The 27,060-nt window shown below is 41.6% G+C and overlaps 1 long non-coding RNA gene across 2 annotated transcripts in view; it reads right to left on the bottom strand.

Annotated features, from left to right (window-relative positions):
- Positions 1–26,671, bottom strand: part of LOC123585072 — a 41,421-nt gene extending 14,750 nt beyond the window's left edge. For both annotated transcript variants that reach the window (XR_006705889.1, XR_006705887.1), the window contains exon 1: positions 25,855–26,671. This is a non-coding gene — a long non-coding RNA (uncharacterized LOC123585072). The remainder of the gene's footprint in view (positions 1–25,854) is intronic.
- Between the last annotated feature and the right edge of the window lie 389 nt (positions 26,672–27,060).

Here is a 27,060-nt window from a genome sequence, read left to right as displayed (position 1 = left end):
AAGCAGCAGATCAGAGCAGACCTAGACAAGTATCACCACATTCTAGCCAAGGACCATACATTGCCCATACAACTGGCCTGAAGGATAGTGCAGCCAGAACACAAAACAGTGCATGCAACACACACCAAAGACAATCCCTGATGTGCCAGGCCCTGGACACTAGATGATCTCCTCTTCATAAAGCAATTCATCTCACAGGCAGGTAACATAATGAGCTTTGATAACACAGAGAAACAAATACTCAGCTAAAATGCCAAGACAAGAGGAAGGCATCCCAAATGAAAAAACAAGATAAGATCATGGCCAGAGAAATGAAAGGAACACTTCCAAACTCATTCTATGAGGCCAGCATGGCCTTGAGTCCAAACTGGACAAAACCCCACTAAAAAGGAAAACTACACACCAATTTCCCTGATGACCCTGGATGCAAAAATTCTCAACAAAGAGTAGCAAACCAGATCCAACAATACATAAAAAAGAATTCAGCACAATGAGGTGGAATTTATTCCTGGGATGCACAACTGATTCAATATCTGCAAATCAACTGATGTGATACATCACATTGATAAAAGAAAGGATAACAACCACAGGTTCCTCTCAATAGATGCTGAAAAACATTTGACAAAATCTAGCACCATCCTTTCTTGATGAAAAAAAAAAAAAAAAAAAACCAAAACCTCATGAAAGGAGGGATAGGAGTATCATGCCTCAACATGAGAATGTCCAGATATGAAACAGCTAATATCATCTTCCACAGCTAATATCTTCAATGGTGAAAAACTGAGAACTTTCCCCCTAAGGTCAGGAAAACGACAGGGATGTCCACTCTCAGCACTGTTATTCACCATTCTGTTGGAAGTCCTAGCCTCAACAATCAGACAAAAAAAAAAAAAAAAAAAAAAAGAAAGAAATACAAGGTGTCCAAGTTGGCAAGGAGGACTCAAACTTTTCCTGCTCACAGACATGATACTCTCCGTGGAAAATCCAAAAGACTCCACCAAAAAACTTCTAGGACTGATACAGCAATTCAGGAAACTCTCAGAATGTAAAATCAATATACAGAAATTGATTGCATTTTTATACACCAATAATGAATCAGAAGAAAGAGAAATCAAGGAATTGATCTCATTTAAACTGCTCTGAAAACCATAAAATACCCAGGGATAAATCTAACGAAAGAGGTAAAAGATCAGTACACTTAAAACAATAGAGGGGTGCCTGGGTGGCTCGGTCGGTTAAGTGCCGACTTCGGTTCAGGAAATGATCCTGCATTTGTGGGATGGAGTCCCACGATGGGCTCTCTGCTGACAGCTTGGAGTCTGGAGCCTGCCTTAGCATCTGTGTCTCCCTCTCTCTCTCTGCCCCTCCCCTGCTCCTGCACTCTTGCTTGCTCGCTCACTCTCTCTCTCTCAAAAATAAATCAACATTAAAAAAAATTAAAAGAACCATACAACGTCTATAAAAGAAGTTGAAGAAGACACAAAGAAATGAAAAAAACATCCCATGCTCATGGATTAGAAGAACAAATATTGTTAAAATGTCAATACTACCCAAAGCAATGGACACATTCAATGCAATTCCTATCAAAATAACACCAGCATTCTTCACGGAGCTAGAACCAACAATCTTAAAACTTGTATGGAACCAGAAAAGACCTCAAAGAGCCAAAGTAATGTTGAAAAAGGAAAACAAAGATGGAGACATTACAATTCTGGACTTTATCCTGCATTAGAAAGCCTCAATCATCAAGACAGTATGGTACGGCACAAAAACGGACACATAGATCAAAGGAACAGAATGGGGAATGCAGAAATGGATCCTCAAATATATGGCTGAGTAATCTTTGACAAAGCAGGAAAGAATATCCAAAGGAAAAAAAGTGTCTCTTCAGCAAATGGTACTGGGAAAACTGGACAGTGAGAAGTATGAACCTGGACTATGTTCTTAAACCACACACACCTCAAAATGGATGAAAGATCTAAATGTAAGACAGGAAACCATCTAAATCCTAGAGGAGAGAAAAGGCAACCTACCTCTTTGATCCTGACTGCAGCTTCTTCTTGCTTGTTATGTTACAGAAGCAAGGACAATAAAAACCAAAATGAACTATTGGGACCTCAAGATAAAAAGCTTCTGCACATCAGAGGACACAATCAGCAAAACTAAAAGGCAACTGAATGGAATGGGAGAAGATATTTGCAGGTGACATATCAGATAAAGGTTAGTATCCAAAATCTATAAAAAATTATCACACTCAACATCCAAAAACCAAATAATCCAGTGAAGAAATGGGCAAAAAACATGAAGAGACACTTTAAGAAAGATGACATCCAGATTGGTCACACATGAAAAGATGCTCAACCTCACTCATCATAAGTGAAATACAAATCAAAACCATAATGACATATCCCCTCACACGTATCAGAATGGCTAAATTTAACATCTCAGGAAACGGCGGATGTTGGCAAGGATGCAGAGAAAGAGAACGCTTTTGCAATGCTGGTGAGAATGCAAAGTGGTGTAGCTACTCTGGAAAATAGTATGGAGATTCGTTACAAAAACCAAAAATAGAACTACACTAGGCCCCAGCAATTGCACAACTAGGTATTTATCCAAAGGATACACTAACTCTGACTCAAAATGACACATGCACTCCAATGTTTATAGTGGCATTATCAACAATAGCTAAATTATGCAAAGAGCCCAAATGACCATTGACAGTTGAATGGATAAAAAAGATGTGGTATATTCATGCAATGGAATATTACTTGGCGATCAAAAGGAGTGAAATCTTGCTATTTGCAACAAAGTGGATGGAACCAGACTTTATTATGCTAAGCCAAATATGTCAGATAAAGACACACATCCTATGATTTCTCTCATCTGTGGAATTTAATAACACTGATGAACATAGTGAAATGAAAGCAAAAATAAGATACAAACAGAGAGGGAGTCAAACAATAAGAGACTGTTAAGTAGAGGGAAGAAGCTCAGGGTTCCTTGAGGATTACTGAATAGGGGTATGGGCTAAATGGGTGATGGGAATTGGGGAGGGCAATCGGGATGAGTATTGGATATACATTGTAATTGACGGATCACTAAACCCTAATCCTGAAACTGTATTCCACTATAAGGTAACTAACTTGGGCTTAAATTTTAAAAAAGAAGAAATATTTTTAAAAAGTAAAGAATGTATTACCAGTCAAAAGAAAATAATATTTAAATCAGACTCTTGGAGTGGAAATGAAAGACCAAAAGGGTTACAGACAAGAAAGGATCAGAGAAAACATCAAGAAACAATGGCAAAAAACTAGTAGAATGGCACTAAATATATGCCTATCAATATTTACTCTGAATGTAAATCGACTAAATGCTCCAATCAAAAGACATTGGATAAGGTGTCAGAATGGACCCCCCCCAAAAAAAAAAAAAAAAAGAAAAAAGAAAAAAAAAAACAAAAAACAAGGCCTATCAAGATTCTACCTACAAAGCCTTATTTGGACTTAAGTCACCTGCAGATTTTAACTGAGGGAATGAAAAAACATTTTTCATGCCAGTAATGTCAAAAGAAAGCCAGCAGCAATACTTATATCAGGCAAAATAAACTTTAAAACCGAGAGTGTAGTTTGGTACCCTTTGGGTCAACACCTAGTAGTAAAATTGCCTGCACCAGATATTTATACCAGCATTGTCACCAGTAGCCAAATTATGGGTAAGTCCAAGTATCCATCAACTGATGAAGGTATAAAGAGGTTGTGGGGTGAGCGTGTGTGTGAATGTAAATTACTCCTGACCAGCACCCTCACTTGTGTACTCCACTCAGCCCTTCGTGAAGACAAATGCTCTTCTGTGGGGTCAGTGCCTGGAGCCTCCTGGGACCTAACCCTAACGCTAACTGTAACCCTAACCATAACCCTCAACCTACACGAACCCTATCTATCTCACTAAGTCACGCATGTGCCCTCACTTCAGCTCTTCATGGAATTCACAACACTGGTGTTGCTTCGACCCTGGCGACTTCTCTGGATTGATCCCTAACCTTAGCTAAGGGTCTCTCCGCATGGAGACCCAATTCAAAAGTGTGATAATGGCACACACACGGGTTCAAGAATTGGTAAAAAAATACTTGGCAGGGGACCTGGAACATCACCATGTCATTTGCAAAGTGCGACTGCAGCTGCACTAGAGGATTCTGAGGCCTAAACGAAGGGTGGCCCATATATTTGTTGGGTTTGGAACCCAAAGACTAATCCTGACCAGCACCCTACCATGTGTACTCCACTCAGCCCTTTGGGGAGACCACTGCTCAGAGGTGGGGTCAAGGCCTGGAATCTCCTTGGACCTAACCTTAACCCTAACCATAACCCTAACGTATAACCCTCAACCTACACCTAACCCTATCTATCTCATTAAGTCTACACCAGACCCACAGCCGCGCATGTGTCCTCACTTCAGCCCTCCATGGAATTCACAACACTGGTGTTGCTTCAGCCCTGCCACTTCCCTGGACCGAACCCTAACCCTAGCTAAGGGTATCTGCCCACAGGGAACCAATTTCACAGTGTGACAACAAGAAGCACACGGGTTGGAGAATCGATACAGAAAATCTTGGCTTGGAACATGGAACATCACCATGTCATTTCCAAATGCGACTGCAGCTGCACGAGAGGATTCCTGTGGCCGACAAGAAGGCTTACCCATACATTTGTCTTGCTTTATAACCCAATACTAATCCTTACCAGCACCTTCACTGTGTACTCCACTCAGCCCTTTGGGGAGACAACTGCACTGTTGTGAGTCAGTGCCTGGAGCCTCTGGGACCTAACCCTAACCCTAACTGTAACCCTAACCCTAACCCGCAATGTACACATAACTGTATCTCTAAACCAAACCCTATATATGACCTGCACCCTCTCATGGGCCCTCAATTCAGACCTCGAGGGAGATCACGAAACTGGAGTCGCTGCAACTGTGGCAAGGTCCCCGGATGGAACCTTAACCTTAGTTAAGGCTCTGTCACCTTGGAGACCCAATTCCAAAGTCTGACAACAGCATGCACACATGTTGGAGAGTAGGTGCAGAGATATTCGGCATGGAACCTGGAACATCACCATGTCATTTCCAACCGCGACTGCAGGTGCACGGTAGGATTCCTGAGGGCTACCTGAAGGGTGGCCCACACATTTGTCTGGGCTTGGAACCCAAACACTATTCCTGACCAACACCCTCCTTTTGTACTCCACTCAGCCCTTTTTGGAGACAACTGCTTGGCTGTGGGGTCAGCGTCTGGAGCCTCCTGGGACCTAACCCTAAACGTAACCATAACCCTAACCATAACCATAGCCCTCAACGTACATGTAACCCTATCTATCTCACTAAGTCTACACAACACCCACAGCCCCACATGTACCCTCACTTCAGGCCTCCATGGAATTCATAACACTGGTGTCGCTTCGGCCCTGCTGACTTCCCTGGACTGAACCCTAACCCTAGATAAGGCTCTCTCCCAATCGGTATCCGATACAAAAGTCTGACAACAGCATACACACTCAGGTCCGAGAATCGGTGCAGATATACACGACATAGAATCTAGAACATCACCATGTCATTTCCAAAGCACAACTGCAGCTGCAGGAGAGGATTCCTGAGGCCTAGTGGAAGAGTGGCCCATACATTTGTCTGGTCTTTGAACCCAAAGACTAATCCTGACCACCACCCTCAACCTACACGTAACCCTATCTATCTCACTAAGTCACGCATGTGCCCTTACTTCAGCCCTGTATGGAATTCACAACACTGTTGTCACTTTGGCCCAGGCGATATCCCTGGACCGAATCCCAACCCTGGCTAAGGCTCTCCCCCCATGGGGACCCAAACCAAAGTGTGACAACAGCACGCACATGGGGTCGAGAATCGGTGCAGAAATACTCGGCATGGAAGCTGGAACATCACCATGTCATTTCCAAAGCACGACTGTAGCTGCACGAGAGGAATCCTGGGGCCTATCCAAAGGGTGGCCCATATATTTGTCTGGCCTTGCAACCCAAAGTCTAATCTTCTCTGGCACCCTCCCTTGTGAACTAGAGTGAGCCCTTTGGGGAGACAACTGCTCTGCTATGGGGTCAGGGCCTGGAAGCTCCTGGGACCTAACCCTAATCATAACCCTAAACTATAACCCTCAATCGACACCTAACCTATCTATCTCACTAAGTCTACACCAGACCACAGCCGGGCATGTGCCCTCACTTCAGCCTTTCATGGAAATCAAAACCCTGGAGTTGCTTTGGCCATGACGACTTCCCTGGAAGAAGCTCTAACCCTAGTTAAAGTTCTCTCCCCATGGGGACCCAATTCTAAAGTCTGACAAAAGCACGCACACAGGCTGGAGAATCAATGGAGAAATTCTCGGCATGGAACCAGGAACATCACCCTATCATTTCCAAAGCGCGACTGCAGCTGCACGAGAAGATTCCTGAGGACTACGCGAAGGGTGGCCCACACATTTATCTGGACTTGGAACCCAAAGACTACTCCAGACTGGGACCCTCCCTTGTGAACTCCACTCAGCCTTTCGTGGAGAAATCTGCTTTGCTGTGGGTTCAGTGCGTGCAGCCTCCTGGGACCTAACCCTAACCCTGACTGTAACCCTAACCATATCCTGAAACCTCCACCTAACCCTATCTCTAACCCTAACCCTAGACTTGACCTGCACCCTCGCATGGGCCCTCAATTCAGCCCTCGAGAGAAATTATGAAACTGGAGTTGCTTCGGCCCTGGTGACGACCCTGGACTGATCTCTCACCCTAGCTAAGGTTCTCTCCCCATGGGGACCCAATTCCAAAGTCTGACAACAGCACACACACAGGTTGGAGACTCAGTGCAGAAATACTTGGCATGGAACCTGGAACATCACTGTGTCATTTCCAAAGCATGACTGCAGCTGCAGGAACGGATCCCGAGGCCTACTGGAAGGGTGACCCATACATTTGTCAGGCCTTGGAACCCAAAGACAATTCCTAACCAGCACCCTCCCTTGTGCCCTCAACTCAGTCTTTCGGGAAGACAACTGCACTACTGTGTGTTCACCCCTGGAACGTCCTGGGGACAAACCCTAAACCTAACCCTAAATTTAACAAGGACCCTCAACAGAAACCTACCATATCTCGAACCCTAACCCTAACTTGAACCACACCTTCGCATGGGACCTCACTTCACCCCTAGAGGGAGATCACGAGACTGGAGTTGCTTCAGGCCAGGCAACGTCCTTGGACCGAACCATAAGGCTAGCTAGGGGTCTCTCCTCATGTAGACCCAATAACAAAGTCTGACAACACCACGCGCCTGGGATCCAGAAGTGGTGCAGGATCACTAGCATAGAACCTGGAATATCACCATGTCGTTTCCAAGGCCCGGCTGCAGCTGCCCGAAAAAATTACAGAGCCCTCCACGATCAGTGACATTTACAGTTGTATGACCTTGGAAACCAAAGACTAATGCTAACCAGCAACCTCCCTTGTACCCTCAAGTTATCTCTATAGGAAGACAACTGCACTGCTCTGGGATCAGCGACTGGTGACTCCTGGAACAAAACTCTAACCCTAAACCCAACTCTAACCATAACCCTAACCCTAACCTAAGTCCTAACTCTAAACCAAACCATAGCACTAACACTACCATAACCCCAACCACAACACCAACCATAATCCTAAACCTAAACCCTACACCGTAACCCAGAACCCTGAATCCCAAATCATAATCCAAACCCGAACCATGAACACAAACCTAAACCCTAAACCCTAAACTAAACCCAAACCTGAACCCCTAAACCATAACCCCTAAACCATAACCCCCAAACCCTAAACCTAAAAGAAACACTGACCCTGAGCCTAACCCTAACTCCTAACCTCTAACCCGAAAAACATAACCCCTAAACCCAAACCCTAAATCCTAAACTTTAAACCCTAAACCCTATCCCCTGACCCTGACACTGACCCTGACTGTGACCCTAACCCTGATGCTAACCCTGACCCTAACCTTAACCCGTAAGCCCTACCCTAACCCTGTCACCCCAACCCTAACCCCTAATCGCTAACCCTAACCCCTAACCCTACCCCCTAACCCTAACCCCATAGACAGTCCTTCATCACCAGTCATGGGCTATGAACCCCCCCCCCCCCCCCACACACACACCTCCTCCGTTTGGTAAGATAACCTGAACTGGATGAGGGATTTGTAAAGCATATTCATCTTCTTCGTGAAACACTTTGTGGGAAAAATGTAGAGATGGTTATTAGGGCTTAGCAATTCAACTGCAAAACTGCCTGAGGACTTTGTAACATATTCAAGTTTCTCAGGACGTATGTGCAATGGACTGTGTCATTTCCCTGTAATGAAGTCAGCTGTAGGTTTCTCTTGTCAAAAAGAAAGAGGATTTTACACAAAGACAGATGTATCGGGCGTACTGGTGCATATTTTACGGACACAATGTTTTGAGTTCTGTGAAGGATGAGATGCACCCCTAAGTGTAGGTGCCTCAGGTGTCCTGTGTGAAATGGGGCACATGCATTATATGACACAGGCCTTGTGGTCACCATAATGGAAGCACCAGTGAAGGAGTGGGGGAAACTTGAATCACACAGGAATAGAAGGGAATTTGAGGACAGAAAGCAGAGTTTGAGGAGGTGCAGAGGGGAGGGTCCTGGGGTCAGTGAGATGCAGTTGCAGGCCATTCCTGACCACAGCCTCAGCAGGGAGCATGAGTTCAACATGGAGCTGTATGTGGGATCACTCTCAGTGCACAATGCAGGGTTCCTCTCCGAAATGTCATATTTGCCAAAGTGCACCTAGGTAATCATCTAAAAAGGTTGTTGTCTCCCTGTGTTGTCTGAAGGTTCTGGATATTTATGGGTGAAAAAAGGTCCTGGATATATAGGAAATTTAACTTGGTCTTAAGGAAATGCTTGTTTGCCTAAGTTCATATCTCTCAGTGAGACTAAAAGTGAAGACAGGATCTAGATCAGCTGAGTGCCTGCATTGGCCTTCAGCCTGGGTCAACCTACAACTCAGGGCTGGCCGGATGCCACCCCTGCTGGACCCCTGACATCACCCTGACTACAGCTTTGCATGTATCTCCTTAAACTTCTCTCACAATATCCCGAGGATTTGCCTGTGCTCCTGCTGTCTCAGCCAGAATACCAATTCTCAGTGGGACCTACACAGAGCCTGAGATGGGTTATCTGTGAAACAGGGATAATACTTGTTTCTAAGGACATAATGAAAAGAAGACATTGAATACAGAATGCAACTGCAAAATATCTGGGAAATGTCCACTCACCCTTCTCACAGTTTCAATTAAGATATCTCCATACAAAAGATCATCAAAAAAAGATGGTCACAGAAGTTCATTAAACTAAGACTGTTAACACCTCAGCTCAGGGATTGGGGATCGCCACTTTAAACAGTAAGACAAAGACACGCTTATTCTATTAAGATTCAGGCCCCACCAGACAAAGAAAGAAAAATATAATTATGAGAATGTGTATATCAGAGTTCTACATCTGAGATCTGAAGACAATCCTATTCCATTACATATAGACTCGCAGATGCATCCACACACTAAAGTGTTCATCTGAGGACACAGATTAACTACCGAAGAGGGAATGCATGTAGGAAAACATAAGACCATAGGGAAATAACCCCCAATCTCGTAAATTTCACTGCCTTATACGACAACTATTTTGAAATTGGAAGAGGACTGTGTGAGGTGACAGAGTATGGTGATTATATATCTTAAAAATGTGTCAGATCTGCCTGCATGCTGTCTCTGCCCACCCTGCGCTCTCCACTTTATTTTTCTTAGTATCCCTTAATAGTACTTTCACTGTTTGTCTCTGTTTCAGTGTTTGCTTCTAGGAGGACCTACTCTCACCCCCCATCGAATGCACACAGTGCGGTTCCTATACACACAGGGAACAAACTAGCAGAAATTGCGGTGATGGAGGATAGCAGCAAGATCGCCCTTTTTGCAGAGGAGCCCAAGAGAGTTTTCTGGGGTGATGGTAACTTCCTATATCTAGATGCATGGGGTGCTTGTGCTCATTTATTTTAGAAATATTCACTGACTCCTGGTGCTTGGGGTCAGATAGACAGGTACCTGACCCTAGCATATGGCTGATTTGTAATGGTGGGTAAGGATCAGGGACCAGCAATGACTGTGGGAGATGAGTGAGGAGGCCACACACGGAGTCAGATCCTCCCTCAGGATGCCATGTCTCCACGGACATCAACCTTGTGCAGGAGGTCTCTGAGGATCACATATTTCTTGATCAATCCTGTGAAATGCATAATCCTACTCCAGATTTCTCACTGAGGGATGGACAGGGCAGAGGCCAGCAGCTGGAGGACACCCTGATCATGGCTGGAGTGGAACAGTGGGCCTGGGAGATTGAGTCAGAGAAAGGGAAAGGCAGAAGATAGTGGCAAGGATTTTGAGAGATAAAGGGAAGAGGAGAGAAGGCAATGTTTTCTACTGACTTCACCCACATTTCTGTGTGAACTAAAGGAGATTCTTGTCTCGCAGGGAAGGGAAGAGGGCTGGCAAAAAGAAAGAGTGACATTCTCAGTTCAAGTGCTCAGGATATCTGCCTTGCTCTTGAATACATATCACAGGAAGCTGTGCATTCTGTCATAAGTGGAACTGCAGCTCATATCATTTAGTGAATATTAAAGCAATTATTAAGACCTTATCATTAAAGTAGTGCAAAAGTATGTGAACATACAGAGAGATACAATAGGAGCAAAAGTCCAAAGGTAGACCGACTGCAATAGTTTTGGGAATATAGACTATCTGAAAAGGAGATATGCCAATGCAGGCTTTCAGACACCTGGGCAATATCTGAAAACGTGGGGGAAAAAGTAGTCCTTACTTCAAAAGCAACATTAGGATTAGACACAAAGGGATCGTGATGGAAGGTTTAGGGAGAAACCATATGATTTCATGGTGCTGTACCCATGGTCCTGTACCTTCAAGTCTCATCCAATTATACCCTTACCTTGAGGCTATTTGTAATCATACCTCATTAAAGAGAGTTTCATAAAATACTAGAAGCAAATGTGGGAAAGTTCCTTTCTAATCCTGAAGTGCATGGGTGATATGAGTCTGTCTGCTCATGTCTCAAAAATACAAAATAATAAGACATTTAAAAAGTTAATAATAGCAGAGTAAGAGGACCCTGAGCTCACCCTGTCCCATGTTTTCAACTGCATAACATCCACTTCCAAGTCCATGAACCAGAGAGTGATCCAAAGACTGGCAGAAGAAACTCCACACCTAAAAAGAGAGAAGCTGCATCAGAAAGGTTACGAAGGTCAGAAAGGTGGAGTCTGGCTGCCTGCAGAATGGGCAGAGAAAGTGAGCCCTCACACCAGGGAGCTCACACAGTGAAGACTAATCTCCATAACATTTTTCATTAAAACCCAGAGGGGCTGAATTCCCTTGAGTTTAGATCCTGGAGTTTTGGAGGTCAGCTGACCCAGCACTGGGTGATCCAGGAGGATGAGTGATAGCCAGGTCCCTGCCTGTGTAGAGAGGCAATGTAAACATGGCATTTTACACAATGCCAAGGCAACAGGAGACAGATCTATTCATGCTGATTCCTGAGCGTGTTGGAGGACTTCTCTAACAATGAGGGAGCTCACAGGCACCATTCTTCTCCCTCAGCCTCCCAGAGTAAGCATAGAAGCACCCACCAGAGGGTGAGGCTGCACAGACACTTGCTACCTAACTGTTAGTAGTGCGCCAGTCCCAAGGGTTCACTAGGTGACTCACCACACCAAGCCAGCTGGTCTCAGGGCAAACATTTTTCAAACAACTAGGGCACCCTGTCTGACAAGCTGCATGCATAGCTGTCACAGCATGCTGTGTACATCTGCACCTCACCCAGCTGTACATATCCAGGCACCCTCATCTGTCTCAACCAGCCACATGTCCCCAGGCACAGATATGCTGTGTGCATATCCTCAAGCCCCTAGCTTCCACTGCTGGTCCACAGCCCCCAGGCACCAAAGGACATCGGGAAATCTGGCATAGGAATAGTAGCCCTGTGCAATTTTGCTAACACTCCTGCCCTGTTCCCAAGTTACCCAGCGGGCATACCAGCTGGCCTGCCTGGGTCCCACTAACATCACTGAGAGCAAGCGTATCCTACAACAGGCACACAATCAGTGCAGACACCTGCACTAAAAGGAAAAGTAACCCAGACACAGCAGCAGGCCATGAACAATACCCATACGATAGCCTCTGAAGTTCCAGGACCTGTAAATGGAGACGTGAACTACTGAGGTCTCCAGGACCTCTTCTTCATAACGTTATTAGTTTCAAGATCAGAAGGCACAGCTGACTTTCTTAACACAGAGAAATAGAGCCAGAGAGACAGACAAAATGGACACACAGAGATGTTTATCCACAATGAAAGACCTAGTCAAAGCCACAGCCAGAGATAAGCCAAAGAGATATGAGTAACATACTTGATACAGAATTGAAAGCAATGATCATAAGGATACTCATTAGACTTGCGCAATGAGTAGAGAGTGAGACCCCTGACTAGAGTTAAGAAATAATACGGTTGAGGGCACAATAAAGGAGAGACAAGCTTGCTGGAACGAACAGAGGGATGGAAGAAGCAGAAGAACAAAGCAGTGACGTCAAAGACTGAATAATGGAAATTAAGCACACTGAACCAAAGAGAGAGAACAGAATTCTCCAATGTGAGACGAGACTAACGGAACTCAGTGACTACAGCAAACCTAATAATATTCATATTGTAGGAGTCCCAGTAGAAAGAGAAAATGGGGCGGAAAATTTATTTGTGGAAACAATAGCTGAAAACTTCCCTAACTGGGGGAGGGAAACGAACATCTACATCCGGGAGACTAGAGAATTCACATCAAAATCAACAAAATCAGGCCAACACCCAGACATATTGTAAGCAAACTTGCAAATTACAGTGACAATAAAGAAAAACTCTTAAAAGCAGCAAGACAAAGAGACCTTCACTTAGAAGGGAAGACCCATAAGGCTAGCTACCCGATTTCTGAATAGAAATTTGGCAAGCCAGAAGCGAGGACATCACATATTCAAAGTACTGAATGGAAAAATCAGCAGCCAAGAATACTCTATCCAGCAAGTCTATCATTCAGAATGGAAGGAGACACAGATTTCCCAAACAAAAACTAAAGGTGTTTGTACCACTAAACCAGTCCTGCAAGAAATATTAAGAGGGACTCTTTGAGTGGAAAGGAGAGACCAGAAGTGACAGTATAGAGGTAAATGACACAAATCAAGTCAAACATGAATATTTCTGTAAAAAATAGTTAAGGAACTCAGAGATATGGGTTTGAAATACAATAACATCTACCAAAAACCTAGGGAGGAGAAAATAATGGGTTCCAAGGTAAATGACCATCAGCTTAATACAAACTGCTAAATTCAGAAGAGGTTATATAAATAACCCAGCAGTAACCATATATCAAAAACCAATCACAAATATGCTAAGAATAAATATAAAGAAATTAAAATACATCACTAAAGAAATTAAGCAAAACATGAAAGACAGACAAGAAAGGATCGGAGAAAATCATTAGAAACCACAAGAAAACAGGTAATATAATGGCAATACATACATACATAGCGATCATTTCTTTGAAGGTAAATGCAATTAATGCTCCAATCTAGAGATGTAAGGTGTAAGAACGGATGAAAAAACAAAAGCTGGAGTAGCAATACTTGTATCAGAAAAAATACACTTAAAAAAAAAGTAAATAACAAGAGACAGAGGAGGATGTTATATAACAGTAAAGGGTACAATCCAAAAAGAAGATATAACAACCGTAAATATATCCCACAATTAAGTGGGATTTATTCCCAAGCTGCAAGGGTGGTTCAATATTCGCAAATCAGTCAATGTGATACAATATATCAACAGGAGAAAGGATAAGAACCATATGATCGGGGCACCTGGGTGGCTCAATCCTTTAACAGTCCAACATCAGCTCAGGTCATGGCCCCATGATTCGTGAGTTCAAGTCCCACATCGGACTCTGTGCTGAAAGCTCAGAGCCAAGAGCCTCCATAGAATTCTGTGTCTCCCACTCTCTTTCTGCCCCTCCCCTGCTCACATTATGTCTCTCTCAAAATTAATAAACGTTAAGGGAAAGCACCATACGGTCATTTCAATACATGAAGAAAAAGCATTTGACATAGTACAACATCCATTCATGATTATAACCCCCTAAAGTAGGTTTACAGGGAACAAACATCAATGTAATAAATGTTTTCTTTGAAAACCCCGCAGCTATAATCAACCTTAATGGAGAAAATCTGAGAGCTTTTCCTATAAGGTCAGGAAGAAGACAAGGATGTTTACTCTTACCACTTTTAATAAACAGGACTGGAAGTCCAAGTCACAGCCAGCAGATAAACGAAACAAAACAATGTAAAGTAAAATTAAAATAAAACATAATATAAAATAAAATACAAACAAATCCAAACGTGGAAGAAATGTATCTTCCACACTTTGTAGATTACATGACACTGTATATAGAAAACCCTAAAGAGTCCACTCAATAACTGCTAGAACTGATAAATGAATTCAGCAATGTCACAGGATACAACATCATTGTACAGAAATCTGTTGCAATTCTAGACAACAATAATGAAGCAGTAGGAGAAATTAAGAAAACAGTCCCATTTGAAGTTGTACATCAAATAATAACGTATCTATGAATAAATCTAACCAAAGTGGTGAGTGACCTATACTCTGAAAACTATAAAACAGTGATGAAAGAAATTCAAGATGACACAAAAAAATGGAAGGATATTGCATACTCATGGATCGGAAGTACAAATTTCATGGAAATGTCTACACTTCCCAAAGCAACTGACATAATTAATGCAATCGCCATCAAAAGAGCAACAACATTTTTCATAGAACTAGAACAGTCCTAAAATTTGTATGGAACCACAAAAGACCCCAATCTTCAGAGTGAACAACCTTTATGTGAAGTGATAATTATGGATGGCACTATGTCTCTGGATCTTATGCTCCAAAACACAGTAACTCTTGCCTAAGCATCTGAACAAAGTTAGACATATCCCAACCAAGGATCATTCTACAAAATACATTCTACAAACGTACCCTCAAAACTTAGCAGATTATGAAAAATATGGAAACATCTAAAAATCGTCATGGCCAAGTGGAGCCTAAGGAGACAGTATGAGGGTAATGTACCAGGTGGGATGATTCTGGGACAGAAGAGGTTAAAACCGAAGCATATGAATACAAATATAAACTTTAGTTAATACTACCATATCTCTTCGGGATATTGATTGTGATCATGTATCAACTCATAAGACATCAATAGTCAGAACAGTCTGATGTATGTGGAGACTCAATAATATCTTCCCAATTTTTCTGGTAACTAGAAACCCATCCCAAATGAAAAGATTATTAATAATCATGGTTTTACGTTTTCAACACATAATATTATATGACTAGTTCTAGTATTAGTTACTAGTGATGGCCATGCACCTATTCTTGTTGTTCTTACTACTGTTTAATTTAAATAATAGCATTCATGGTACAGAAAACTAAATGCATGATAAACACTTCATGGAAACATCTACTTTACATATTTTAAGATAATAACATATGCATATATCACTGTATTATGTGGTATGTAAATTAAGTGTTTTTCTGATCTTGAACGAGCATGTCATTGAATGGCTTTCCATAAAGGTGGTTATTCTAGATAATGAATGATACTCAGATTTTACAGGATGTACTTCACATCATGCCTGAACATTGTCACAAAAAAAACCCATATGTACACATGGACAGATGGATCATTGTGACTAGCTCACTTATTGCAAAGAATCTTGCTTTAATATTTCACACATATTTTTACCAGGAATACAAGAGAATGAAATATTTCCAAATCAAAGAGATATTCAAAGGCTGGAAGAATGATAGGGTGTTCAAGGGGTTTCAGAAGGAAAAGATGTGACAATGAAGTGGCAGTCACAGGGAAGCAGCTTTCTCTGGTCCACTTTGACAGGTTTCCATGAGGGGATGTCCATCACAGCATGTGATCTGCAAAAGGGTAAGACCCAGAAGTACAAAAGACAAAGACAACGCTTTAGGAAGAGATGACTTGGAAAGGGTGCTTCTGTGCCTAAGTGATGGCTCAGCAACCTGGCTGCGGGTCCCTGAGTCAAAGATTTCAGAAGGCCATCAGTAACCTAGACTCACAAAGATCTTAGTAACATACATCAATGTAACTTAGAGTCACAAAAATCTTAGAGCCACAGAGTTGATCTTCATCTACCATTAGGAGATGGTCACAGTTTTACAGGATATCATCATCGGGCCAGAAGTAGATGGCTAAAATATTATTTAGGGCTATATTTTTAATAAAAAAATTGATGTGTAAAAATATGGGTTTGGAATGTAAAGAAAACTCACAGGACCATCATGGAGTTACTTACGTTAAGGTCCCATGTCACCAAACCTAATTTCATTTCTGCAGGAAAGTAACCTTTAACCAGTAAGCAAAGAATTTCGTAGTCAGTGCTGGAAACTTAACTGATAGACCCCTGCCATTCCCCTCAGGGAGGAAATCTTGCCTAAATAAGGTATTCCATGCCACTAAACTTGTTTTAAGTTTATTTATTTTGAGAGAGAGAGAGAAAGAGAGCACATGCAAGGGAGGGGCAGGAATAGAGGGAGAGAGAGAATCCCATGACCATGAGGTCATGATCTGAGCCAGGATCAAGAGTCAGACACTTAACCAAGCCATCCAGTCACCCCGAGAATGTGGAGTTTCAAAATTTAGCAGGCATGGCAGATGGTATGGAAACAATGATCTGTACAGTGCCTGGTGCACACAGTGGGGAGATTATACACTCATCATGAGAGCATCCCTGAGAGTCAGCGTTCACAATGAGGGGACAAAGGAGCTAGGACAGAGGAGCTGGGTAACGCCATTTTCCTCCTCTTCCCCACAGCATAAACACAGAGCCATCTGCTGGAAACAAGGTCATCCCCACACTGGCTGCCTAAGCTGCTTACACCAACCCCACCTTCCTGTGCTCTGGAGAGACTGGCCTTCTAGGTCAATCAGGCTTGCCTCAGTCCCAATGGAGGTGTCCCTTCCCTAGAAGACCAGCAGAAGCCCATGACCACGGCACCTCTCTTGACCAGACAGTTCTGCAGGGCTTTACTTCGAGTGGCAGTCGTTTCAAGTCTCATTTAACAAGCAGATCAGAGCAGACCTAGATAAAACTCAGCACATTCTGGTCAAGGACCATACATTGCCCATACAACTGGTCAGAAGGATAGTGCAGCCAGAGCACAAAACAGTGCGTGAAACACACACCACAGACACTCTCTGATGTGTCAGGCCCTGGACACTAGATGACCTCCTCTTGATAAAGCCATTCATCTCACAGGCAGGTAACACAATGAGGTTTGGTAACAGAGAGAAGACAAATACTCAGCTAAAATGTCAAGACAGGAGGAATACATCCCAAATGAAAGAACAAGATAAGGTCATGGCCAGAGAAATGGAAGGAACACTTCCAAACTCATCCTATGAGGCCAACTTGGCCTTGAGTCCAAACTGGACAAAGACCCCACTAAAAATGAAAACTACAGACCAATTTCCCTGATGAACCTGGATGCAAAAATTCTCAACCAAAATTAGCAAACTGGGTCCAACAATACATACAAATAATTATTCACCACAATGAATTGGATTTATTCCTGGGATGCACAACCGATTCAGTATCTGCAAATAAACTGATCCGATTCATTGATAAAAGAAAACAACCACATGATCCTCTCAATAGATGCAGAAAAAGCATTTGACAAAATGCAGCATCCTTTCTTGATGAAAAAAAAAAAAAACACTCATGAAAGGAGGGATAGAAGGATCTTGTCTCAATATCAGTATGTCCAGATATGAATGTCCTACAGCTAAATATCATCTTCAATGAGGAAAAACAGAGCTTTCCACCTAAGGTCAGGAACACGACTGGGGATGTCCACTCTCAGCACTGTTACTCACCATTCTGTTGGAAGTCCTAGCCTCAGCAATCAGAGAACAAAAAGAAATACAAGGTGTCCAAACTGGCAAGGAGGGGTCAAACTTTCCGTCTTCGCAGACATGATACTTCTATGGAAAATCCAAAAGACTCCACCGAAAAACTGCTGGGACTGATACAGGAATTCAGGAAAGTCTCAGGATATAAAATCAATATACAGAAGTTGATTGCATTTCTATACACCAATAATGAATCAGCAGAGAGAAATCTAGGATTGATGTACTTTACAACTGCACTGAAAAACACAAAATACCCAGGGATAAACTTAACCAAAGAGGTAAAAGATCAGTACACTTAAAACAATAGAGGGGAACCTGGGTTGCTCAGTCAGTTAAGCGCTGACTTCAGCTCAGGTCATGATCCCTCACTTGTGGGTTCGAGTTCCACAATAGGCTCTGTGCTGACAGCTCGGAGCCTGGAGCCTGCTTCTGAGTCTGTGTCTCCCTCTCTCTCTCTCTCTGCCCCTCCCCTGCTCATGCGCTCTCTCTTTCTGTCTCTGTCTCAAAAATAAACAAACATTAAAAAAATAAAGGAACAAACCATACAACGTCTATGAAAGAAATTGAAGAAACACAAAGAAATGGAAAAACATTCCATGCTCATGGATTAGAAGAACAAATATTGTTAAAATGTCAATACTACCCAAAGCAATCGACACATTCAATGCAATCCCTATCAAAATAGCACCAGCATTCTTCACAGAGCTAGAAAAAACAACCTTAAAATTTGTAGGGAGCCAGAAAAGACCCCAAACAGAGAAAGTCATGTTGAAAAAGAAAACAAAGCTGGAGACATTACAATTCTGGACTTTATGCTGTATTAGAAAGCCGCAATCATCAAGAGAGTATGGTACAGGCACACAAACGGACACAGACATCAATGGAACGGAATAGGGAACCCATAAATGGACCCTCAGACATATGGCTGAGTAATCTTTGACAATGCAGGAAAGAATATCCAATGGAAAAACAAAGTCTCTTCAGCAAATGGTACTGGGAAAACTGGACAGTGAGAAGAATGGACCTGGACTATGTTCTTAAACCACACACACACACACACACACACACACACACACACACACACACACACTCAAAATGGGTGAAAGATCTAAATGTAAGAAAGGGACCAAAAAATCCTAGAGGAGAAAACAGGCAATCTACCTCCTTGATCCTGGCCACAGCAACTTCTTGTCTGTCATGTCTCTGAAGCAAGGGCAATAAAAACCAAAATGAACTATTGGGACCTCAAGATAAAAAGCTTCTGCATAGCAGAGGACACAATCAGCAAAACTAAAAGGCAACTGAATGAAATGGGAGAAGATGTTTGCAGGTGACATCAGATAAAGGTTAGTATCCAAAATCTATAAAGAACTTATCACACTCAACACCCCAAAATCAAATAATCCAGTGAAGAAATGGGCAAAAGACATGAAGAGACACTTTAAGAACGATGACATCCAGATTGGTCACACAGGAAAAGATGTTCGATCTCACTCATCATCACTGAAATACAAATCGAAACCACAATGAGATATCCCTTCACACCTATCAGAATGGCTAAAATTAACGTCTCCGGAAACAACAGATGTTGGCAAGGATGCAGAGAAAGGGAACGCTTTTGCAATGCTGGTGGGAATGCAAAGTGGTGTAGCCACTCTGGGAAATAGTATGGAGATTTGTCACAAAAACTAAAAATAGAACTACACTAGGACCCAGCAATTACACCACTAGGTATTTATCCAAAAGATACACTAACACTGACTCAAAGTGGCACATTCACTCTAATGTTTATAGCAGCATTATCAACAATAGCTAAATTATGCAAAGAGCCCAAATGACCAATGAGAGATGAATAGATAAAGATGTGGTATATTCATGCAATGGAATATTACTCAGAGATCAAAAAGAATGAATTCTTGCTGTTTGCAACAACGTGGATGGAACCAGACTATTATGCTAAGGAAAATATGTCAGAGAAAGACACATCATATGATTTCTCTCATCTGTGGAATTTAATACAATTGATGAACGTAGTGAAAGAAAAGCAAAAATAAGATACAGAGAGGGAATCAAACGATAAGAGACTCTTAAATACAGAGAAGAAACTCAGGGTTCCAGGAAGTTACTGAATAGGGGTATGGGCTAAATGGGTGATGGGAATTGGGGAGGGCAATTGGGATGAGTACTGGATATATATTGTAATTGATGGATCACTAAATTCTGATCCTGAAACTGTATTCCACTATAAGGTAACTAACGTGGGCTTAAATTTAAAAAAGAAGAAATATTAAAAATAAGTAAAGAAATATACTACCACTCAAAGGAAAACAATATTTAAATTGGGCTCTTTGAGTGGAAATGAAAGACTAAAAGGGTTACAGACAAGAAAGGATCAGAGAAAACATCAAGAAACAATGGCAAAACAACTAGTAGAATGGCACTAAATATATACCTATCAATAATCACTCTGAATGTACGTGGACTAAATGCTCCAATCAAAAGACATTGGATAGGGTGTCAGAATGGACAAAACAAACAAACAAACAAACAAACAAACAAACAAACAAACAAACAAAAACAAGACCTATCTAGATGCTGCCTAGTATCTAGCTTCCCTAGTATCTAGTATCCCTAGTATCTAGGGAATGAAGAAACATTTATTATGCAAATAATGTCAAAAGAAAGCCAGTAGTAATACTTATATCAGGCAAAATAACCTTTAAAACCGAGACTCTATTTTGGTACCCCTTGGGTAAATACCTAATAGTGACATTGCATGCACCCAGTATTTGTAGCAGCATTATCAACAGTAGCCAAACTATGGAGAAAGTCCAAGTATCCATCAACTAATTAAGGTATAAAGAAGCTGTAGTGTGTGTGTATGTGTGTGTGTGTGTGTGTGTGTGTGTGTATACATATGTATACGCATATGTATGTTCATATATACATACATACATATATACAATGAAATATAACTCAGCTTCAAGAAGAATGAAATCTTGCCATTTGCAACGATGTGGATGGAGCTAGAATGTATTATGCTAAGTGAAATATGTCAATCAGAGAAAGACAAATATATGATTTCACTCATGTGGAATTGAAGAAACAAAACAGATGAAAACATGGGAAGGGGGCAGGAAAAGTGAAGAGTGGTAACAAACCACATGAGTCTCTTAATGTTAGAGAAAAAAATTGAAGGTTGATGGAGGGAGATGGGTCAGCACTGGGCTAGATGGGGGACGAGTATTAAGGAGAGCACTTGTTTTGATGAGTACTGGGTGTTGTATGTAAGGGATGAATCACCAAATTCTACTCCCAAATCTGAGAATGCACTATATGACAACTATGACTTAAATTAAAAATAAGTAAATAAATAAATAAATAATTAAATAATTAAATAAAACTATAACAAGAGATGAAGACAGACACTATCTCTTACTAAAGGGGACAGCTAAACAAGAATATCCAATGATTGTAAATTTTGATGCACCCAACATGCGATAACCAAGTATATAAAACATTTAAAAACAACCATAAAGGAACTCATTTATAATAATATAATGATAGTAGAGGACTTTACCACCACCCACATCAATGGACAGAACCCGTAAACAGAAAATCAACAAAGAAACAATGGCTTTGAATGACACACTGGACCAGATGGGTTTAATAGATATGTTCAGAACACTTCATACTAAAATGGCAGAGTACACATTCTTTTCAGGCGCACATGGGACATTCTCCAGAATTGATCACATTCTAGGTCACAAATCAGGCCTCAACAGGTACCCAAAGACAGAGATCAGACCAAGCATCTTTCTGACCACAAAGCTAGGAAACTGGAAGTCAACAACAAAAAAGCAGGGGCGGGGGGTACAAGGTCACATATAAAAGGAGGTTAAATTACATGCCACTAAATGAATGGGTCAAACAGGAAATCAACGGGAAAATACACTGAAACAAATGAAAATGAAAATATACTGGTAAAAACCTTTGGAATGCGGCAAAAGCATTCTATGATGGAAGTACATAGCAATACAAGCCTACCTTAAAGAGCAGGAAAAATCTCAAACAATCCTAACTTACAACCAAAGGAATGAGAGAAAGAGCAGCAGAAGGAAGGAAATAATAGAGTTTAGGGCAGAAATAAGGAATATAGAAACTAAAAAGACACTAGACCAAATCAATGAAACCAGGGGCTGGTTCTTTGAAAGCAGTAATTAACTTGAAAACCTCCTAGACAGACTTTTCACAAAGAGAGAGAAAGGACTCAAATAAATAAAATCACAAATAAGAAAGGAGAAATAACAGTCAACACCACAAAACTGCAGTTAGAAGATAATATTATGAACATTTATATGCAACAAATTGGACACTCTGAGATAAATGGACAAATTCCTAGAAACAACACACTACCAAAACTGAAACAGGAAGATACATATAATCTGAAAATAGAAAGAAATCAAATCAGTAATAAAAAATAATCTCCCCCCAACACAAGAGTTCAGGGCCAGAGGGCTTCACTGATGAAGTCTACCATCCATTTAAGGAAGAGGTAATATGTATTCTCCTCGAATTATTACAAAAAATAAAAAAGAAGGAAAACTTACAAATTCATCTTATGAGGCCATCGTTATCCTGATACCAAAACCAGATAAAGCCTCCACTAAAACCAAAAACTGCTGGGGTGCCCGTGCGGGTCAATCGGTTTACTGTCCAACTCTTAATTTCGGATTAGGACATTATCTGGTGGTGTGTGCGTTCAAGTCCCACGTTGGGCCCTGCGTTGACAGTGTGCAGCATGGCCAGAAATCTCTCTCTCCCTGTCTCTCTGCCCCTCCCTCACTTTTATGTACTCTATCTAAGGAAAGAAATAAATATGTAAAAAAATGTTTAAAAAAATGTTAAATAAAACTGCAGACCAATAGCCTGATGACTATGTATGCAGAACTTCTCATTAAAATACCTTCAAATTAAAGTCAACAATACATTAATAGAATCATTTACAACAATCAAGTGGGATATATACCTGGGGTGCAAGCGTTGTTCCACATTCACAGATCAATCAACATGATGCACCACAGTAATAGAAGAAAGGATAAGAACAATATGATGCTTTCAACAGATGCAGGAAAACTATTTGACAAAATGTCATATCCACTCATGATAAAAACCCTCAGCAAAGTACATTGAGACTCAACCTACCTGCACATAATAAAGGTCATCTATGAAAAACCCACAGCTCATCTCATCCTCAATGGGGAAAAATTGAAAGTTTTTCCTCTAAGGTCAGGGACAAGATAGGAATGACCCCTCTCACCACTGTTATCCCACATAGTACGGGAAACCCTAACCACAGCACTCAGACAACAAAAAGAAATAAGAGGCATCCAAATCGGCAAGGAAGAAGTAGCGCTTTCGCTGTTTGGAACTGACATGATGTGTTCTATAAAAAACATGAAAGACTCCTTTAAAAATCGCTAGAATCGATATATGAATTCGACAAGTCACAATCTACAGAAATCAAGGAACATAGATGTATTGAATTTCTAACACAAATCATGAATTAACACAGAGAGAAAGTAAAGGATCAATCCCATTGACAGGCTCACAAATACCACAAGAAACCAGGAATAAACCTAACCAAAGAGGTGAAAGACCCGTACTCTAAAGGCTATGAAACACTGATGAAATAAATGGAAGAGGACACAAAGAAATGGACATACATTTCATGTTCATGGATGGGAAGCACAAAATACTGTTAAAACGTCTACATCCTTAAAACAATCTACACATATAATGAAATGAAGTGTGATAGGGATATCACACTAACAAAAACATTTGTCACAGAACAAGAACAAATAATCTCAAAATTTGTATGGAATAACAAAAGTCCCCAAACAGCCAAAACAAACTTGAAGAAGAAAAGCAAAGCTGGAGACATCACAGTTCCAGACTTTAGGTTATATTACAAAGCTGTACTGATCAGAACATTATGTTACTGGCAAAACAACAACAAAAAAACACAGAGGCATAGGCCAATAGAATGGAAACCCAGAAGTGAACTCACACCTATATGGTCAATTAATTCTCAACAAAGCAGGAAAGAATATCCAAAGCAGGAAAGAATATCCATGAGTCTTGGGACACATGGGTGGCTCAGTCAACAAAGCGTGTGATTGTGAATTCAGCTCAGGTTATGATCTCAGGGCAATGCAGAGCATGCGTGGGATTCTCTGTCTCCATTTCTCTCTGCCCCTCTTCTGCATGCTCTCTCTCTCTCTCTCTCTCTCTCTCAAAAATAAATATATAAACTTAAAAAAAGGCTCCTCAACATATGGTTTTGGAAAAACTGGACAGCAACCTGCAAAACAAAACAAAAACAACGGACCACTTTCTTACAACATACACAAAAATAAATCCAACATGGATAACGACCTATATGTGAAACCTGAAACCATAAAAATCCCAGAGGATAACACGGGTAGTATCTTATTTGACGTTGCCTGTACAAACGTCTTTGTAGATATATCTCTAGAGGTAAGGGAAACACAAGCAAAAATAATGAGACTTCATAAAAAGTAAAACCTTCAGTCACCAAGGAAATAATCAACAAAACTAAAACATCAACAGAATGATATTTGCAAACGACATCGGATAAAGGGTTAGTGTCCAAAATATATACAGTTATACAGCACCCAAAAAATGAGAAATCTGATTAAAAATGGGCAGAAGACACGAATGGACATTTCCCAAAGGAAGACATATACATGGCCAAGAGACACATGAAAAAATGCTCAACAATACTGATCTTCAGGGAAATACAATTCAAAAGTACAATGAGATAACACATGACATCTGTCACAATGACGAAAATCAATGAAGGATGACACAGCAGGTGTTGCCAAGGATGTGGGGAAAGAATAACCCTCTTGCACTGTGGGTAGGAATGCAAACCGGTGCAGCCACTCTGGAAAACCACACGGAGATGTCAAAAAACAAAACAAAAAACTGGAAATAGAAGTACCTTACAATCCAGCAACTTCACTACAAGGTATTTCCACAAAGAATACAAAATCTTCAAAGGGATACATGCACCGTAATGTTTACAGCAGCATTTTCTACAAAAGCCAAATTACGGAAACTATCCAAGCATCCATCAACTGATGAATAAATTGAGATGTGGTATGTGGAATGTAATATTATTCAGCTGTAAAAACATGAAATTATGTCATTTGCCATGAGCTGGATGGAGCGAGAGAATGTTATCCTGGGTGAAATAAGCCTTTCAGACAAAGACAAATACCAGATGATTTCACTAACACATGGAAATAAAATAAAACAAAGCGGGGGGGGGGGGTGGGAAGGAGACAGTGACAAACAGACTCTTAACTAGGAAACAAACTGAGGGCTTCCAGAGCAAGGTGGGGAATGGGTGAAACAGCTGCTGGGAATTAAGAAGTGCACCTGGGATGAGCACCGGGTGACGTGTGGAAGCGTTGCTCTATATTGTACACCTGAAACTAATACTACAGTGTATCTTTACTCACTGCAATTTAAATTAAAGATAACGTACGTTAACGACAGGTACCTACCAGGTTTTCTGTAGTTTGCAATCACTTCACTAGGTTGGAAAAATAACCATCAAATTTTTTAAAAAGCATGTATGATGTGGGGGACAGTTTGTGCCCTTACCTCGGTCTCTGGTTCCAGCAGGACTCAGAAAGTGGGTTCCAGCTCATTCTTCTAGGAGTTCCCAAAACGAGCATTTCATGTATTCATGTCCTAAAGGAATGCAGCTCCCGTTTTTCTGAATTTCCGTCACCGTTTCTTCCCAGAAAGAAGCCTGAATCTGGAACAAACCATCGACTGCATCGAGGAGGTGATGTTGTGGGACCCTGCAATCCACGAGACCTTTAGTAAAATACGTCTTGTTCAAATACTGTCCGGGAAGGGGAGGAATGAAACACGGGAACAGAAAATGCAAGGGCCTGTGCAGCTCAGCAACCAGCTTGCCCAGGGAAGCCACCCAGCGCCCACTCCTCAGCACTCAGTACAATAAGGCAAATTCTCTCTGGCGACTCAGGAGATGCCAAGTTGCTACAAAGCTCCCAAGGTCTCCCCTGGGGCGGGGGCCACAACCTGCTGGAAATGCAGCTCTGCTCTCTGTACTGAGGCAGCGGCAGAGGCCCTGAGTCCTCTGGGAGCAATAGAAGCCCTTCCTGCTCTGAGGTGCCCTGGGTCAGAAAAGCCGATGGTGCGCCCTCTGCTGGCCATCACTGCCTGGGCACAGGAACCCACCCCTCCGGGTCTGTGGTGCTCCAGCTCTCTCTGCTGGCCATCATGGGCATTCTTGCAATGTGGAAGGCCCTGGTCGCTCAGCTGAGACACTTAAGGTGCTCTGGGCAACTAAACCTGTTCTCCACATTGGGAAAGGTTTTAATGACAGGGCCTGGGACACAAAGAAATCTTTTCCTTCTCCTTTCTTGTGAGTGAAGAATGAAACTGAATTTATTAATATTAATGACATCATTTGTAATGTTTTAAGCAATGTTCACAGAAAAATAGACCGCCAATTTACACTTGCTGAGCAAGAGGTAATTGTGTTTACCACCAAAATACTTAGGTTAGATAAAGAATGAACACCTTTGAGAGAGATACCGGCGTCAGCTATGGAATGAATGAGTCCTAGGGATACAAGGGACAGCCAATGTAATGGAGTCAATCCTGTAATAATACTGTTGCATGCTTTCACAGGATAGCTACACTTGTGCTTAAGTACAATATAATTCATAGACATATGGAATGACTACAATGTATGCCTAAAACTCATACAACAAATGTGTGAACAATATTTCAATTAAAAATAGACATCCTTTACACTATCTTTAATTTCTCCTT

The sequence above is a fragment of the Leopardus geoffroyi genome, chromosome C3 (genome assembly GCF_018350155.1).
Source record: "Leopardus geoffroyi isolate Oge1 chromosome C3, O.geoffroyi_Oge1_pat1.0, whole genome shotgun sequence".
Taxonomy (NCBI): domain Eukaryota; kingdom Metazoa; phylum Chordata; class Mammalia; order Carnivora; family Felidae; genus Leopardus; species Leopardus geoffroyi.
Note: the sequence above shows the minus strand (reverse complement) of the source record. Positions and strands in the feature narration are given on the sequence as shown.